The sequence below is a fragment of the Phyllobates terribilis genome, unplaced genomic scaffold, assembly GCF_046119375.1.
Source record: "Phyllobates terribilis strain yellow unplaced genomic scaffold, ASM4611937v1 Scaffold_3__8_contigs__length_932513732, whole genome shotgun sequence".
Taxonomy (NCBI): Eukaryota; Metazoa; Chordata; class Amphibia; order Anura; family Dendrobatidae; genus Phyllobates; species Phyllobates terribilis.
The window spans coordinates 924,569,672-924,589,445 of record NW_027362763.1 but is presented as its reverse complement, the minus strand read 5'-3'; the positions used below and the strand labels follow the sequence as shown (position 1 = coordinate 924,589,445).

General features: G+C 39.7%; 1 protein-coding gene across 1 annotated transcript in view; it reads left to right on the top strand.

The window, feature by feature from the left end:
* Window positions 1–19,774, top strand: part of SMOC2 (SPARC related modular calcium binding 2) — a 748,277-nt gene that overhangs the window by 313,684 nt on the left and 414,819 nt on the right. The gene's annotated exons all lie outside the window — the stretch shown is intronic.

Here is a 19,774-nt window from a genome sequence, read left to right as displayed (position 1 = left end):
CCTCTCGCCTTCCAAAGCTACTGGGATCCCCCACACACCCAGGGATCCAGCCTCTGCCTTTCAGGCTTCACCAGGCTTCACCAGGCCTCTCTAGGCCTCACTCTCTCTAGCCTCTCCAGGCTAACGGTATCCCACACACAGGGAACAGGCCTCATGCCTTTTTCCACTGTTTCAAAAGCACCAAGATTTATATATCCTTCAGTGCACACAGGACCTATGATGATGTCACAGTCATGTGATCAGTCACCTGAGGGAGAGGTACGTGGTCAGCCAGAACACACCCTGGACCATTACAGTAATGCCGCAAGCCGCTGCATTACAATAGTCAGGCAGGCAGAGCTATGACTGACTTGAACTTTGGCATCAGCTGTCAGTGCACAAAAATCTGCACTGATGCATGCCTGATTTATTTTGACAAATGTTAGGTTTTACACACTTGTGGCAGATATCCTGGTCAACTTTGGTGTGATACCTCCCCCAGTCGCATTGAATACATGCTCTGACATGACACTGAAGGCTGGGCACAACATTACTCCCATAGCAAACTGGGGTAATTCTTGCCACTGGTCCAATTTATAGACTTAGATATCCATGAGATTCAGGGTATCTGCCTGAGAAAGGACATAGTCTAGGTGCAAGTAAAAATGGCTGTTCAGATGGTGCATCTGTGTTTCATAGTTTTTAAGATTGAAGGTAGACTTAAGTTCATCATGTTCAACCTAAAGCCCAGCATGTTGATCCAGAAGAAACTAAAACCCCATGAGGCAGACACTAATAGCTCCATATTAGGGGCAACATTTCTTCTTCATTCCACATACAGCAATCATCAGACTAGTTCCCTGGATCAACTTCAAGTCACAGAATTTAGTACCCATAACCTATAACTTTATATTTTTCAAGAAAAGCATACAGGCACCCCTTGAACTTTTGTATTGAATCAACCATTGAAACATCATGTGGCAGAGAGTTCTATAGTCCTGCTGCTATTACAGTAAAGAATCTGCATCTATGATTAAACCCTCACAAGTCACACAGTTAACGGGAACTTTTCAGGTTAAAACACTATTAACCTGCAGATATGGGGTTATCTGCAGGTTAATAACATTCTGAAGCTGCCCATCACTCCAAATGAAAGCCAAGCTACCAGGAAGAAATTAACTTTATCCTTATAGGCATCCTCGGGTTTCAGTCATAAAGGCTTGGTCCTCACGGTATCAGTCACCGCTTAGTGGATAGTGCAACTGAAATACGCCCCAGCACTGACTAACAGACGTCTCTGCAGTCCATCAGTACAGAGCCAGCTGTCAGTCAGTGCTGGGGCATGGTTTCAGCTGCCACTCAATATGTACTGAGCGGTGACGGAATCTGTGCGTGCCACTCTTCTATGACTGAAAGTCCAAGGAATTAAGTTCATCCATGTAGCTAGGCTTTCAGTGCGGATGCCGGGCTGCTTCAGAACGCTACTAACTTGCAGATTAATCCCATATCTGCTGGTTAATGGCATTTTTTCACATGACACGTTCCCTTTAAGCTAAATCATACTTAAAAATAAATCACTTCCTTGCTCTTTCTCTTGTTATATAAGATAATTTAAATACAGTTTCTTTTTTCTTAGCTGCAATACAACCTGCAGCTCATTGCAATATCTGGAAGCCCCAAGTAGCTGGTACTTATAAAACCTTAATTAGGTACTCCCACCTGTAATTAAGTAGCTATTCAGTACTCCTGAAACTGCTCCCTCTAGTAACCCTTTGTGAGTATACCCATCCTCAAAATGTTTCTCTTAAGCACTTTGTGATAAACAAATACAGATATATACATGTATGTACATATATACAGTACAGACCAAAAGTTTGGACACACCTTCTCATTTAAAGATTTTTCTGTATTTTCATGACTATCAAAATTGTACATTCACACTTAAGGCATCAAAACTATGAATTAACACATGTGGAATTATACACTTAACAAAAAAGTGTGAAACAACTGAAAATATGTCTTATATTCTAGGTTCTTCAAAGTAGCCACCTTTTGCTTTGATGACTGCTTTGCACACTCTTGGCATTCTCTTGATGAGCTTCAAGAGGTAGTCACCGGAAATGGTTTTCACTTCACAGGTGTGCCCTGTCAGGTTTAATAAGTGGGATTTCTTGCCTTATAAATGGGGTTGGGACCATCAGTTGTGTTGTGCAGAAGTCAGGTGGATACACAGCTGATAGTCCTACTGAATAGGCTGTTAGCTGCTTTTTTTTTTTGCCATAAAACAAATTCTAAGTAAAGAAAAACGAGTGGCCATCATTACTTTAAGAAATGAAGGTCAGTCCATGCGAAAAATTGGGCAAACTTTGAAAGTGTCCCCAAGTGCAGTTGCAAAAACCATCAAGCGCTGCAAAGAAACTGGCTCACATGAGGACTGCCCCAGGAAAGGAAGACCAAGAGTCTCCTCTGCTTCTGAGGATAAGTTTATCCGAGTCACCAGCCTCAGAAATCGCAGGTTAACAGCAGCTCAGATTAGAGACCAGGTCAATGCCACACCGAGTTCTAGCAGCAGACACATCTCTTCAACAACTGTTAAGAGGAGACTTTGTGCAGCAGGCCTTCATGGTAAAATAGCTGCTAGGAAACCACTGCTAAGAACAGGCAACAAGCAGAAGAGACTAAAGAACACAAGGAATGGACATTAGACCAGTGGAAATCTGTGCTTTGGTCTGATGAGTCCAAATTTGAGATCTTTGGTTCCAACCACCGTGTCTTTGTGCGACGCAGAAAAGGTGAACGGATGGACTTTACATGTCTGGTTCCCACCGTGAAGCATGGAGGAGGAGGTGTGATGGTGTGGGGGTACTTTGCTGGTGACACTGTTGGGGATTTATTCAAAATTGAAGGCATACTGAACCAGCATGGCTACCACAGCATCTTGCAGCGGCATGCTATTCCATCCGGTTTGCGTTTAGTTGGACCATCATTTATTTTTCAACAGGACAATGACCCCAAACACACCTCCAGGCTGTATAAGGGCTATTTGACCAAGAGAGAGAGTGATGGGGTGCTACGCCAGATGACCTGGCCTCCACAGTCACCAGACCTGAACCCAATCGAGATGGTTTGGGGTGAGCTGGACCGCAGAGTGAAGGCAAAAGGGCCAACAAGTGTTAAGCATCTGTGGGAACTCCTTCAAGATTGTTGGAAGACCATTTCCGGTGACTACCTCTTGAAGCTCATCAAGAGAATGCCAAGAGTGTGCAAAGCAGTCATCAAAGCAAAAGGTGGCTACTTTGAAGAACCTAGAATATAAGACATATTTTCAGCTGTTTCACACTTTTTTGTTAAGTATATAATTCCACGTGTTAATTCATAGTTTTGATGCCTTCAGTGTGAATGTTTGATAGTCATGAAAATACAGAAAAATCTTTAAAGGAGAAGGTGTGTCTAAACTTTTGGTCTGTACTGTATGTATACAGTAAGGCAGGGCCGGCGTCAGCACCCAGCGCACCTGGGCAAGTGCCGGGGCCCTGAGCAGGCAGGGGGGCCCACTCATCGTCGGGCAACGCGTCGCGCTATGGAACCCGTGAGCGGAGGAGAGCGGTGTCAGTGCCCGCTCCCCCCCGCTTGCTCAGGGCCCTGGCAGCCAGCACAATACTTACCACTCCCCGTGCCTCCGCAGCAGCTCCGGTCTCTTCCGTGGCTGCTGCACAGTGACGTCTCAGGTCAGAGGGTGCGGTGACGTCTTTACACCGCGCTATCTCCTTAGCCGTCACAGCGCAGAGCGGGAAGACGCCAGCCACGCTGGAGTCCGGAGCAGCGGCAGCAGGTGAGAAGTAAGATGAGTATTTGATTTTTTTTTTTTTCATGTATGGAGGCATGGGGCATTATAAGGGAGGGGGTGTAGGGGTTGTGACATCCTGCATGGGGCGTTATAAGGGGGGGAGTGACATCCTGCATGGGGCATTATAAGGGGGGGGAGTGACATCCTGCATGGGGCATTATAAGGGGGGAGGGAGTGACATCCTGCATGGGGCATTATAAGGGAGGGGGGGAGAGGTGACATCCTGCATGGGGCATTATAAGGGGGGAGGGAGAGGTGAATTCCTGCATGGGGCATTATAAGGGGGAAGGGAGAGGTGACATCCTGCATGGGCATTATAAGGGGGGAGGGATAGGTTACATCCTGCATGGGGCATTATAAGGGGGAAGGGAGAGGTGACATCCTGCATGGGGCATTATAAGGGAGGGGGGAGAGGTGATATCCTGCATGGGGCATTATATGGGGGGGAGTGACATCCTGCGTGGGGCATTATGTGGGGGGAACAGCCTGCGTGGGGCATTATGTGGGGGAAGCAGCCTGCATGAGGCATTATGTGGGGGAAACAGCCTGCATGAGGCATTATGTGGGGGAGCAGCCTGCATGGAGCATTATGTGGGGGCACAGCCTGCATGGAGCGTTATAAGGGGGCCAGTATTCTGTATGGTGGATTATAAGGGGGCTATTATCCTGTGTGGAGCATTATATGAGGGCTAGTATCCTGTATGGAGCATTATATTGGGCCCAGTATCCTGTATGAAGCGTTGTATGGGGGCCAGTATTCTGTATGGAGCGATTCGCCGGTTTCTGAGCTATTGTGGAATTTACAATAGATATCGGTATTGTAATATATATATATATATATATATATATATATATATATATATATTATGATTTCTCTGCAGTATCTGTGCATCATGAATTGTGGTATGTGTTAAAGGGGCCCACTGAGACTCTTTTGCCCAGGGCCCACAAAAACCTGGAGCCGGCCCTGCAGTAAGGTAAAAGACATGTCACCTGTAGGAAAAAATAAATACAGAATTAAGTAAGAAAGTACATTTAAATTAGAGTTAGGTAGAAATGCACCCAGCAATGCGCAGACGTATTTGTTGCAAGATTCCTAAATAACTCTTCACTGATTCACAAGTCACACACTTATGCCACATCACACTTAAAAACAAATCACTCATTAGCATTTTAACTCGCTGTATCAGATTATTTTTATACAGTTCCTTCTTCCTTAGTTGCAAAACAACATGCAGCTCACTGCAATGTCTGCAATAAAAGGTTGTCGCAGTGGCACAAAAAAACATCTGATCCATCATGTCAAGTATTCTGTCAGTTTTGCTGCTGTTGTCTTGGCTACTTGTTACAGCCCTAATGCTGACACAGGCGGGGGACATTGTGCTCATGGATTTCCGAGAGGTTTGCTGTTCAGTAATGTGGGCGACAGGCATTTACTTGCAACAGGTTTGCAAAGCAGATAACATAGCTTAAACTCAAAGTAAACGAATTTGAACTCCTTTTTGGAAGCTGGAAATAAGTCCCCCAAGGGTCCTTTCTTCATGTTAACAATACGCTTGTCCTCCAACAGGCATTGCAGCATACAGCTTGCCATGCCCACCATCATGACTGAGGGCCCCATTGTTTCATTGTTGTAACCCCACTGCGAGCATTGTTTGTCATGGCCAGCATCGTAATCATCACAATTTTCCCTCTCGCTTCATCCCATGACTATGACAAATCCATATGCTCCTCTACTTCTACTTGCTGCTGCTCTTCCTCGTCTAAATCCTGAAGCATGTGACATGGACCTTGAGGGTCCCCAAAGGACACAAGGTGGTGCTGAACAGGTGTGAATTGCTGCTCATTCTCCATACCCTCTTTCATGCTTGTGAGTGTTTTTTCAAGAATAACTATTAGCGTGATTACATTGCTGATTCCACACTTGTCCCTACTGACAATTTTTTTTGCCTCTTCAAAGGACTTTAGTAGGCAACAAATATCCCTCATTAGCTTCCAATGTCAGATTTCAAAGTAACCCAAGCTAAAGTTTGACTACATTTGCAAAACAAGCACTACTTTACAATGTTGGGCAGAAGTGGAAGAGAGCTCACCACCTAATACAAATAAAGAGTAATGTGAACAGAGTCCTTGGTTTCCAAGTAATTAGTCCAGTTGAAAATCCTTTTTGAAACTGCAGGTATCCATGTAAACATTATGACTCTGATGAAGTAAAGTGGATAAATCCAGGTGAGAAGGTACCTAAACTGATAAAACGGAATATAATATAGATCCACTTTGCTGGATAAGCAGTACTCACAAAAGTAATTAAAACAGCACTTAAAAACAAATGCATGGAGCAGTCCACCTTTTGGCAGATGCCAAATATGTTGCCAAATCCCAAGTTTTACCACACGAATGACAGCTTCTTCCTGGGCTCTTAACTGCAGCATGATATAGTCCTTCACTCCTTTACGATGTTCATACAAATGATTCAATATATACAGTATATAGCATTGAATCCCAATGGGTTGCGACATCGCAAACCAGGTGGTGCTTTGAAATACTGATTTTTCATTTTTGCAAAGCAGAAAGGGCATGCTTTGCCACACAAGATTTATTGAATTTGGCTGAGACTTTTGTGGCTATAGCCACCACATTTCTCAGGGGTGTCTATTTGTGAACAAAATCTTTCATTATCAGAATGTGGCCTATGCATGGAGTGAGGGTTATTTTGCCGGACCATAAGGCAGCCAGAATGTTCCAGTCATTGTAGCTCATGACAATTCCAAGTTGTAGTTCACAGGGAACCTTTAAGCAGGTAAGTTGCCTCTTGGTGCACAGCAGCAATTTCACTGAGTGGCTTACACCCAACCCTCCTCCCTGCTTTCAAGCTGTACCTTGTCTTCCATGAGCGAAAAGGATGAGGATGCTGTGGGGCATTAACAATTTGCCAAGTGCTTTAGGGATGAGGTCATGTCAGTTGAGAAGGATATTTACCATTTCGATGTAGAAGGTGGAGGGGTACTTGGAGAATCACACACAGTAAAGGAAAATGACAATGATGGTGGTGATGATGACATCAAAGAGGTGCTATCCAAGGGTGTGGCTTGGTCTGGTTGCTGGACAGCATGACATTGCCAAATAAGCAGGTGAGTTTGCTTCAAGTGCTGATGGAGAGGTTTAGCTCCTTGTCTATGAGAGTCGGAATGACCACGGTTGATTTTCCTCTTGAGGAGCCCTCAGTATGCCAAAGAATCACCTGCCAGCAACATGCAAAAACTCCCACATATGAGAAGTCCTCAAGTACGACTCACCACCACCGCAACCAGACTTTTCAGACGCTGTACAGTCTCCTCCACTAACAGTGCTTGTGGCTCTAACTATTCCAGAGATGACTGCAGGAAAAGCTGATTTGTCCCCAGTGGATGTTTTTGACGTATGTTGCCTGTGCTGTGTATCAATAATGCGAGCACTATACCTCACTTCCTCGTCACACCTGTCTAATTCCCAGATTATATTCAACACATCATCATCCATGCCTCAGATGACAGGTGCCTTTGTATGTAAAATGGCCAGCATTTCTTGTCACCATCTTCTCACCTGATTCCCACCCTAAGGTTTCCCCTGACTTAGAGTGTTATTACCACAGACCATGTCCTTACAACTTCAGCTCGCAGACCCTTAAAAAAAGTTTGATATTAGAATAGTTTTGTCCTTCTCCTCCGGCACCATGTCTTCCGATAACAAAGCCGACTGTCTTCCTAAATATCAACTGGAATAATTTTTCTGGTGTAATATGATTTTTAGCCTCCAGGGTGCAGTGGATTAAGGGAATTTGGGGCAGAATAGGAACAGGTGTCATTGACAGATTGGAAATTCCATTATGTACAACATTAACTATTATGGTTGCGGAATAAGTGCACTGAGCAGGGCGCTGACTCCAGCTGATTGTATTGCCTACATCATCCTGCTGTGATTGAGATACTAATGCACTTACCAGAGGCAAGTGAGGCCAAATGTGACTTGCGTTTGCCAAGATAATGTTGGCTAGCAGCAAACACATTCTTATCCGTGATATAATTTTTTTTTTTTGTCACCCTTCCACATCCATCGCCCGTGCCATGTTTGGGTTTAACTTGCATTTTGGACAAAAGAATAATGTTTAATTTGTTTATAAACTATACATATCTATTTTTTATTTAATTCTTTTTTAAGCAATGATATTAAACCAAAATGAAATGTAATTTAATGAAACTTAAAATGCTAGGTTTGCGAAATTGATACACTTAGGTTCATAACCGTTAACTAACATGCAGCAACAATAGCGATGTGATCTTGGGATGTATGGTATCTAGAGTTAACAATTAAAATAGGTATTCCAAAAATTCCACCTTTTTTTTATTAAAGGTGCCTTTAAAAATTGAATGGGACCTGAAAATCTAGATAGAATCATGTCCCAATATCAAGCACTTCCAACTGGCTGATGTGGCATATGTACACTAGAGATGAGCGTTGTTCTACTCGAACTGTTCGCCAATCTCAAATTCGAGCTGTTTTGGGCGGTGTTCGAGCCGTTCGGCGAACACGAACGATTTGAGAAAAATTCGGCTGTTCGAGGTTATGTTCGATAACTGTTCGTGCATCAAAATCATAACTGGATTTTTTCTCAGTAATGATGAAAATTAATGTTAATACGCAGTTTGAGTGTACAGCGGGGTGGGGGGAGGGGCAGGGGATGGATCTCTGCAGGAATAATGAAGATCTCCATTTTTTTTTCTCTTTCCCGCATTTGCAGTGGGGAGGTGCAATCTGTCAGCCTATCAGCAGCGCACACACGGAGCGAACTGCTGTTTTTCACACAAGCAAGGGCATGTGTCATTGGCAGTGTATGTCACATGTCCTTGCCCTATAAGACCAAGCCATTTTCCCCGTCGCCACCATTTTCTCACTGCTGCAGCTGCGTGTTAGACGGCACCGCTGTTGCTGTGTGCGCTATACCTTGTTAATTTCAAGCCAATTTTCGCACAAATCTACAGATAGCTTGGGAGTAGGGAATAGTTGTGATTGCAGTCCTTTTAAGGACTAGGTTACAGCATTTCCTACAACTTTTATCAGGCAGGTCTGTGCTCTTAAATAGATAGATTGTGGGAGTAAAGACTAATTGTAATTGCAGTCCTTTTCAGGACTAGGTTACATCAGTTCCTATCAGTTTTTGCCAGGCAGGTCTGTGCCAGTGCTGTGCAAGTTTTTTTCACAGCATTTGGCTGAATCTCGCAAAGCTAATCCTTTTTGGCCTATTGCAGAGTGTGTTAGTCAGTGGAGTAGCCTATCTGTGTTGCAAGATATACCACCTGTGTATAGAATACCAATTTTTTTACTGCACCTAGTGAAGTAAAATCTTTTGGACATAGCATCATTCTATTAGTCCATCTATACTGACCTCCATCAGGTTGCAAATTGAATATAATTTTTTTCTGCATCTAGCTCTGAAAAAATATTTGGCCTTCTAGCAGTGTGTGGGACTTTCTCTATTAGTCCATCTATACTGACCTCCATCAGGTTGCAAATTAAAAATAATTTTTATCTGCATCTACCTCTGAAAAAATATTTGGGCTTCTAGCTGTGTGTGGGACTTGTTCTATTAGTCCATCTATACTGACCTCCATCAGGTTGCAAACTGAATATAATTTTTTTCTGCATCTAGCTCTGAAAAAATATTTGGCCTTCTAGCAGTGTGTGGGACTTTCTCTATTAGTCCATCTATACTGACCTCCATCAGGTTGCAAACTGAATATATATTTTTTCTGCATCTACCTCTGAAAAAATATTGGGCTTCTAGCTGTGTGTGGGACTTGTTCTATTAATCCATCTATACAGACCTCCATCAGGTTGCAAACTGAATATATTTTTTTTCTGCATCTAGCTCTGAAAAAATATTGGGCTTCTAGCTGTGTGTGGGACTTGTTCTATTAATCCATCTATACAGACCTCCATCAGGTTGCAAGCTGAATATAATTTTTTTCTGCATCTAGCTCTGAAAAAATATTTGGCCTTCTAGCAGTGTGTGGGACTTTCTCTATTAGTCCATCTATACTGACCTCCATCAGGTTGCAAATTAAAAATAATTTTTATCTGCATCTAGCTCTGAAAAAATATTTGGCCTTCTAGCAGTGTGTGGGACTTTCTCTATTAGTCCATCTATACTGACCTCCATCAAGTTGCAAATTAAAAATAATTTTTATCTGCATCTACCTCTGAAAAAATATTTGGGCTTCTAGCAGTTTGTGGGACTTGTTCTATTAGTCCATCTATACTGACCTCCATCAGGTTGCAAACTGAATATATTTTTTTTCTGCATCTAGCTCTGAAAAAATATTTGGCCTTCTAGTAGTGTGTGGGACTTTCTCTATTAGTCCATCTATACTGACCTCCATCAGGTTGCAAACTGAATATAATTTTTTTCTGCATCTAGCTCTGAAAAAATATTTGGGCTTCTAGCAGTGTGTGGGACTTTCTCTATTAGTCCATCTATACTGACCTCCATCAGGTTGCAAACTGAATATAATTTTTTTCTGCATCTACCTCTGAAAAAATATTGGGCTTCTAGCTGTGTGTGGGACTTGTTCTATTATTCCATCTATACAGACCTCCATCAGGTTGCAAACTGAATATATATTTTTTCTGCATCTACCTCTGAAAAAATATTGGGCTTCTAGCTGTGTGTGGGACTTGTTCTATTAATCCATCTATACAGACCTCCATCAGGTTGCAAACTGAATATAATTTTTTTCTGCATCTAGCTCTGAAAAAATATTTGGCCTTCTAGCAGTGTGTGGGACTTTCTCTATTAGTCCATCTATACTGACCTCCATCAAGTTGCAAATTAAAAATAATTTTTATCTGCATCTAGCTCTGAAAAAATATTTGGCCTTCTAGCAGTGTGTGGGACTTTCTCTATTAGTCCATCTATACTGACCTCCATCAAGTTGCAAATTAAAAATAATTTTTATCTGCATCTACCTCTGAAAAAATATTTGGGCTTCTAGCAGTGTGTGGGACTTGTTCTATTAGTCCATCTATACTGACCTCCATCAGGTTGCAAACTGAATATAATTTTTTTCTGCATCTAGCTCTGAAAAAATATTTGGCCTTCTAGTAGTGTGTGGGACTTTCTCTATTAGTCCATCTATACTGACCTCCATCAGGTTGCAAACTGAATATAATTTTTTTCTGCATCTAGCTCTGAAAAAATATTTGGCCTTCTAGCAGTGTGTGGGACTTTCTCTATTAGTCCATCTATACTGACCTCCATCAGGTTGCAAATTAAAAATAATTTTTATCTGCATCTAGCTCTGAAAAAATATTTGGCCTTCTAGCAGTGTGTGGGACTTTCTCTATTAGTCCATCTATACTGACCTCCATCAGGTTGCAAATTAAAAATAATTTTTATCTGCATCTACCTCTGAAAAAATATTTGGGCTTCTAGCAGTGTGTGGGACTTGTTCTATTAGTCCATCTATACTGACCTCCATCAGGTTGCAAACTGAATATAATTTTTTTCTGCATCTAGCTATGAAAAAATATTTGGCCTTCTAGTAGTGTGTGGGACTTTCTCTATTAGTCCATCTATACTGACCTCCATCAGGTTGCAAATTAAAAATAAATTTTATCTGCATCTACCTCTGAAAAAATATTTGGGCTTCTAGCTGTGTGTGGGACTTGTTCTATTAGTCCATCTATACTGACCTCCATCAGGTTGCAAACTGAATATAATTTTTTTCTGCATCTAGCTCTGAAAAAATATTTGGCCTTCTAGCAGTGTGTGGGACTTTCTCTATTAGTCCATCTATACTGACCTCCATCAGGTTGCAAATTAAAAATAATTTTTATCTGCATCTAGCTCTGAAAAAATATTTGGGCTTCTAGCTGTGTATGGGACTTGTTCTATTAGTCCATCTATACTGACCTCCATCAGGTTGCAAACTGAATATAATTTTTTTCTGCATCTAGCTCTGAAAAAATATTTGGCCTTCTAGCAGTGTGTGGGACTTTATCTATTAGTCCATCTATACTGACCTCCATCAGGTTGCAAATTAAAAATAATTTTTTTCTGCATCTACCTCTGAAAAAATATTGGGCTTCTAGCTGTGTGTGGGACTTGTTCTATTAATCCATCTATACAGACCTCCATCAGGTTGCAAACTGAATATAATTTTTTTCTGCATCTACCTCTGAAAAAATATTTGGGCTTCTAGCTGTGTGTGGGACTTGTTCTATTAGTCCATCTATACTGACCTCCATCAGGTTGCAAACTGAATATAATTTTTTTCTGCATCTAGCTCTGAAAAAATATTTGGCCTTCTAGTAGTGTGTGGGACTTTCTCTATTAGTCCATCTATACTGACCTCCATCAGGTTGCAAATTAAAAATAATTTTTATCTGCATCTATCTCTGAAAAAATATTTGGCCTTCTAGCAGTGTGTGGGACTTTCTCTATTAGTCCATCTATACTGACCTCCATCAGGTTGCAAATTAAAAATAATTTTTATCTGCATCTACCTCTGAAAAAATATTTGGGCTTCTAGCTGTGTGTGGGACTTGTTCTATTAGTCCATCTATACTTACCTCTATCAGGTTGCAAACTGAATATAATTTTTTTCTGCATCTAGCTCTGAAAAAATATTTGGCCTTCTAGCAGTGTGTGGGACTTTCTCTATTAGTCCATCTATACTGACCTCCATCAGGTTGCAAATTAAAAATAATTTTTATCTGCATCTAGCTCTGAAAAAATATTTGGCCTTCTAGCAGTGTGTGGGACTTTCTCTATTAGTCCATCTATACTGACCTCCATCAGGTTGCAAATTAAAAATAATTTTTATCTGCATCTAGCTCTGAAAAAATATTTGGCCTTCTAGCAGTGTGTGGGCCTTTCTCTATTAGTCCATCTATACTGACCTCCATCAGGTTGCAAATTAAAAATAATTTTTATCTGCATCTACCTCTGAAAAAATATTTGGGCTTCTAGCTGTGTGTGGGACTTGTTCTATTAGTCCATCTATACTGACCTCCATCAGGTTGCAAACTGAATATAATTTTTTTCTGCATCCAGCTCTGAAAAAATATTTGGCCTTCTAGCAGTGTGTGGGACTTTCTCTATTAGTCCATCTATACTGACCTCCATCAGGTTGCAAACTGAATATATATTTTTTCTGCATCTACCTCTGAAAAAATATTGGGCTTCTAGCTGTGTGTGGGACTTGTTCTATTAATCCATCTATACAGACCTCCATCAGGTTGCAAACTGAATATAATTTTTTTCTGCATCTAGCTCTGAAAAAATATTTGGCCTTCTAGCAGTGTGTGGGACTTTCTCTATTAGTCCATCTATACTGACCTCCATCAGGTTGCAAATTAAAAATAATTTTTATCTGCATCTAGCTCTGAAAAAATATTTGGCCTTCTAGCAGTGTGTGGGACTTTCTCTATTAGTCCATCTATACTGACCTCCATCAAGTTGCAAATTAAAAATAATTTTTATCTGCATCTACCTCTGAAAAAATATTTGGGCTTCTAGCAGTGTGTGGGACTTGTTCTATTAGTCCATCTATACTGACCTCCATCAGGTTGCAAACTGAATATAATTTTTTTCTGCATCTAGCTCTGAAAAAATATTTGGCCTTCTAGTAGTGTGTGGGACTTTCTCTATTAGTCCATCTATACTGACCTCCATCAGGTTGCAAACTGAATATAATTTTTTTCTGCATCTAGCTCTGAAAAAATATTTGGCCTTCTAGCAGTGTGTGGGACTTTCTCTATTAGTCCATCTATACTGACCTCCATCAGGTTGCAAATTAAAAATAATTTTTATCTGCATCTAGCTCTGAAAAAATATTTGGCCTTCTAGCAGTGTGTGGGACTTTCTCTATTAGTCCATCTATACTGACCTCCATCAGGTTGCAAATTAAAAATAATTTTTATCTGCATCTACCTCTGAAAAAATATTTGGGCTTCTAGCAGTGTGTGGGACTTGTTCTATTAGTCCATCTATACTGACCTCCATCAGGTTGCAAACTGAATATAATTTTTTTCTGCATCTAGCTATGAAAAAATATTTGGCCTTCTAGTAGTGTGTGGGACTTTCTCTATTAGTCCATCTATACTGACCTCCATCAGGTTGCAAATTAAAAATAAATTTTATCTGCATCTACCTCTGAAAAAATATTTGGGCTTCTAGCTGTGTGTGGGACTTGTTCTATTAGTCCATCTATACTGACCTCCATCAGGTTGCAAACTGAATATAATTTTTTTCTGCATCTAGCTCTGAAAAAATATTTGGCCTTCTAGCAGTGTGTGGGACTTTCTCTATTAGTCCATCTATACTGACCTCCATCAGGTTGCAAATTAAAAATAATTTTTATCTGCATCTAGCTCTGAAAAAATATTTGGGCTTCTAGCTGTGTATGGGACTTGTTCTATTAGTCCATCTATACTGACCTCCATCAGGTTGCAAACTGAATATAATTTTTTTCTGCATCTAGCTCTGAAAAAATATTTGGCCTTCTAGCAGTGTGTGGGACTTTATCTATTAGTCCATCTATACTGACCTCCATCAGGTTGCAAATTAAAAATAATTTTTTTCTGCATCTACCTCTGAAAAAATATTGGGCTTCTAGCTGTGTGTGGGACTTGTTCTATTAATCCATCTATACAGACCTCCATCAGGTTGCAAACTGAATATAATTTTTTTCTGCATCTACCTCTGAAAAAATATTTGGGCTTCTAGCTGTGTGTGGGACTTGTTCTATTAGTCCATCTATACTGACCTCCATCAGGTTGCAAACTGAATATAATTTTTTTCTGCATCTAGCTCTGAAAAAATATTTGGCCTTCTAGTAGTGTGTGGGACTTTCTCTATTAGTCCATCTATACTGACCTCCATCAGGTTGCAAATTAAAAATAATTTTTATCTGCATCTATCTCTGAAAAAATATTTGGCCTTCTAGCAGTGTGTGGGACTTTCTCTATTAGTCCATCTATACTGACCTCCATCAGGTTGCAAATTAAAAATAATTTTTATCTGCATCTACCTCTGAAAAAATATTTGGGCTTCTAGCTGTGTGTGGGACTTGTTCTATTAGTCCATCTATACTTACCTCTATCAGGTTGCAAACTGAATATAATTTTTTTCTGCATCTAGCTCTGAAAAAATATTTGGCCTTCTAGCAGTGTGTGGGACTTTCTCTATTAGTCCATCTATACTGACCTCCATCAGGTTGCAAATTAAAAATAATTTTTATCTGCATCTAGCTCTGAAAAAATATTTGGCCTTCTAGCAGTGTGTGGGACTTTCTCTATTAGTCCATCTATACTGACCTCCATCAGGTTGCAAATTAAAAATAATTTTTATCTGCATCTAGCTCTGAAAAAATATTTGGCCTTCTAGCAGTGTGTGGGCCTTTCTCTATTAGTCCATCTATACTGACCTCCATCAGGTTGCAAATTAAAAATAATTTTTATCTGCATCTACCTCTGAAAAAATATTTGGGCTTCTAGCTGTGTGTGGGACTTGTTCTATTAGTCCATCTATACTGACCTCCATCAGGTTGCAAACTGAATATAATTTTTTTCTGCATCCAGCTCTGAAAAAATATTTGGTCTTCTAGCAGTGTGTGGGACTTTCTCTATTAGTCCATCTATACTGACCTCCATCAGGTTGCAAACTGAATATATTTTTTTTCTGCACCTACCTCTGAAAAAATATTGGGCTTCTAGCTGTGTGTGGGACTTGTTCTATTAATCCATCTATACAGACCTCCATCAGGTTGCAAACTGAATATATTTTTTTTCTGCATCTACCTCTGAAAAAATATTGGGCTTCTAGCTGTGTGTGGGACTTGTTCTATTAATCCATCTATACAGACCTCCATCAGGTTGCAAACTGAATATAATTTTTTTCTGCATCTAGCTCTGAAAAAATATTTGGCCTTCTAGCAGTGTGTGGGACTTTCTCCATTAGTCCATCTATACTAACCTCCATCAAGTTGCAAATTAAAAATAATTTTTATCTGCATCTAGCTCTGAAAAAATATTTGGCCTTCTAGCAGTGTGTGGGACTTTCTCTATTAGTCCATCTATACTGACCTCCATCAGGTTGCAAATTAAAAATAATTTTTATCTGCATCTACCTCTGAAAAAATATTTGGGCTTCTAGCTGTGTATGGGACTTGTTCTATTAGTCCATCTATACTGACCTCCATCAGGTTGCAAACTGAATATAATTTTTTTCTGCATCTAGCTCTGAAAAAATATTTGGCCTTCTCGCAGTGTGTGGGACTTTCTCTATTAATCCATCTATACTGACCTCCATCAGGTTGCAAATTAAAAATAATTTTTTTTCTGCATCTACCTCTGAAAAAATATTGGGCTTCTAGCTGTGTGTTGGACTTGTTCTATTAATCCATCTATACAGACCTCCATCAGGTTGCAAACTGAATATAATTTTTTTCTGCATCTACCTCTGAAAAAATATTTGGGCTTCTAGCTGTGTGTGGGACTTGTTCTATTAGTCCATCTATACTGACCTCCATCAGGTTGCAAACTGAATATAATTTTTTTCTGCATCTAGCTCTGAAAAAATATTTGGCCTTCTAGCAGTGTGTGGGACTTTCTCTATTAGTCCATCTATACTGACCTCCATCAGGTTGCAAATTAAAAATAATTTTTATCTGCATCTAGCTCTGAAAAAATATTTGGCCTTCTAGCAGTGTCTGGGACTTTCTCTATTAGTCCATCTATACTGACCTCCATCAGGTTGCAAATTAAAAATAATTTTTATCTGCATCTAGCTCTGAAAAAATATTTGGCCTTCTAGCAGTGTGTGGGACTTTCTCTATTAGTCCATCTATACTGACCTCCATCAGGTTGCAAATTAAAAATAATTTTTATCTGCATCTACCTCTGAAAAAATATTTGGGCTTCTAGCTGTGTGTGGGACTTGTTCTATTAGTCCATCTATACTGACCTCCATCAGGTTGCAAACTGAATATAATTTTTTTCTGCATCCAGCTCTGAAAAAATATTTGGCCTTCTAGCAGTGTGTGGGACTTTCTCTATTAGTCCATCTATACTGACCTCCATCAGGTTGCAAACTGAATATATTTTTTTTCTGCATCTACCTCTGAAAAAATATTGGGCTTCTAGCTGTGTGTGGGACTTGTTCTATTAATCCATCTATACAGACCTCCATCAGGTTGCAAACTGAATATATTTTTTTTCTGCATCTACCTCTGAAAAAATATTGGGCTTCTAGCTGTGTGTGGGACTTGTTCTATTAATCCATATATACAGACCTCCATCAGGTTGCAAACTGAATATAATTTTTTTCTGCATCTAGCTCTGAAAAAATATTTGGCCTTCTAGCAGTGTGTGGGACTTTTTCTATTAGTCCATCTATACTAACCTCCATCAGGTTGCAAATTAAAAATAATTTTTATCTGCATCTAGCTCTGAAAAAATATTTGGCCTTCTAGCAGTGTGTGGGACTTTCTCTATTAGTCCATCTATACTGACCTCCATCAGGTTGCAAATTAAAAATAATTTTTATCTGCATCTACCTCTGAAAAAATATTTGGGCTTCTAGCTGTGTGTGGGACTTGTTCTATTAGTCCATCTATACTGACCTCCATCAGGTTGCAAACTGAATATAATTTTTTTCTGCATCTAGCTCTGAAAAAATATTTGGCCTTCTAGTAGTGTGTGGGACTTTCTCTATTAGTCCATCTATACTGACCTCCATCATGTTGCAAATTAAAAATAATTTTTATCTGCATCTAGCTCTGAAAAAATATTTGGCCTTCTAGCAGTGTGTGGGACTTTCTCTATTAGTCCATCTATACTGACCTCCATCAGGTTGCAAATTAAAAATAATTTTTATCTGCATCTACCTCTGAAAAAATATTTGGGCTTCTAGCTGTGTGTGGGACTTGTTCTATTAGTCCATCTATACTGACCTCCATCAGGTTGCAAACTGAATATAATTTTTTTCTGCATCTAGCTCTGAAAAAATATTTGGCCTTCTAGCAGTGTGTGGGACTTTCTCTATTAGTCCATCTATACTGACCTCCATCAGGTTGCAAATTAAAAATAATTTTTATCTGCATCTAGCTCTGAAAAAATATTTGGCCTTCTAGCAGTGTGTGGGACTTTCTCTATTAGTCCATCTATACTGACCTCCATCAGGTTGCAAATTAAAAATAATTTTTATCTGCATATAGCTCTGAAAAAATATTTGGGCTTCTAGCTGTGTGTGTGACTTGTTCTATTAGTCCATCTATACTGACCTCCATCAGGTTGCAAACTGAATATAATTTTTTTCTGCATCTAGCTCTGAAAAAATATTTGGCCTTCTAGCAGTGTGTGGGACTTTCTCTATTAGTCCATCTATACTGACCTCCATCAGGTTGCAAACTGAATATATTTTTTTTCTGCATCTACCTCTGAAAAAATATTGGGCTTCTAGCTGTGTGTGGGACTTGTTCTATTAATCCATCTATACAGACCTCCATCAGGTTGCAAACTGAATATTTTTTTTTCTGCATCTACCTCTGAAAAAATATTGGGCTTCTAGCTGTGTGTGGGACTTGTTCTATTAATCCATCTATACAGACCTCCATCAGGTTGCAAACTGAATATAATTTTTTTCTGCATCTAGCTCTGAAAAAATATTTGACCTTCTAGCAGTGTGTGGGACTTTCTCTATTAGTCCATCTATACTGACCTCCATCAGGTTGCAAATTAAAAATAATTTTTATCTGCATCTAGCTCTGAAAAAATATTTGGCCTTCTAGCAGTGTGTGGGACTTTCTCTATTAGTCCATCTATACTGACCTCCATCAGGTTGCCAATTAAAAATAATTTTTATCTGCATCTACCTCTGAAAAAATATTTGGGCTTCTAGCTGTGTGTGGGACTTGTTCTATTAGTCCATCTATACTGACCTCCATCAGGTTGCAAACTGAATATAATTTTTTTCTGCATCTAGCTCTGAAAAAATATTTGGCCTTCTAGTAGTGTGTGGGACTTTCTCTATTAGTCCATCTATACTGACCTCCATCAGGTTGCAAATTAAAAATAATTTTTATCTGCATCTAGCTCTGAAAAAATATTTGGCCTTCTAGCAGTGTGTGGGACTTTCTCTATTAGTCCATCTATACTGACCTCCATCAGTTTGCAAATTAAAAATAATTTTTATCTGCATCTACCTCTGAAAAAATATTTGGGCTTCTAGCTGTGTGTGGGACTTGTTCTATTAGTCCATCTATACTGACCTCCATCAGGTTGCAAACTGAATATAATTTTTTTTCTGCATCTAGCTCTGAAAAAATATTTGGCCTTCTAGTAGTGTGTGGGACTTTCTCTATTAGTCCATGTATACTGACCTCCATCAGGTTGCAAATTAAAAATAATTTTTATCTGCATCTAGCTCTGAAAAAATATTTGGCCTTCTAGCTGTGTGTGGGACTTGTTCTATTAGTCCATCTATACTGACCTCCATCAGGTTGCAAACTGAATATAATTTTTTTCTGCATCTAGCTCTGAAAAAATATTTGGCCTTCTAGCAGTGTGTGGGACTTTCTCTATTAGTCCATCTATACTGACCTCCATCAGGTTGCAAACTGAATATATTTTTTTTCTGCATCTACCTCTGAAAATATATTGGGCTTCTAGCTGTGTGTGGGACTTGTTCTATTAATCCATCTATACAGACCTCCATCAGGTTGCAAACTGAATATTTTTTTTCTGCATCTACCTCTGAAAAAATATTGGGCTTCTAGCTGTGTGTGGGACTTGTTCTATTAATCCATCTATACAGACCTCCATCAGGTTGCAAACTGAATATAATTTTTTTCTGCATCTAGCTCTGAAAAAATATTTGACCTTCTAGCAGTGTGTGGGACTTTCTCTATT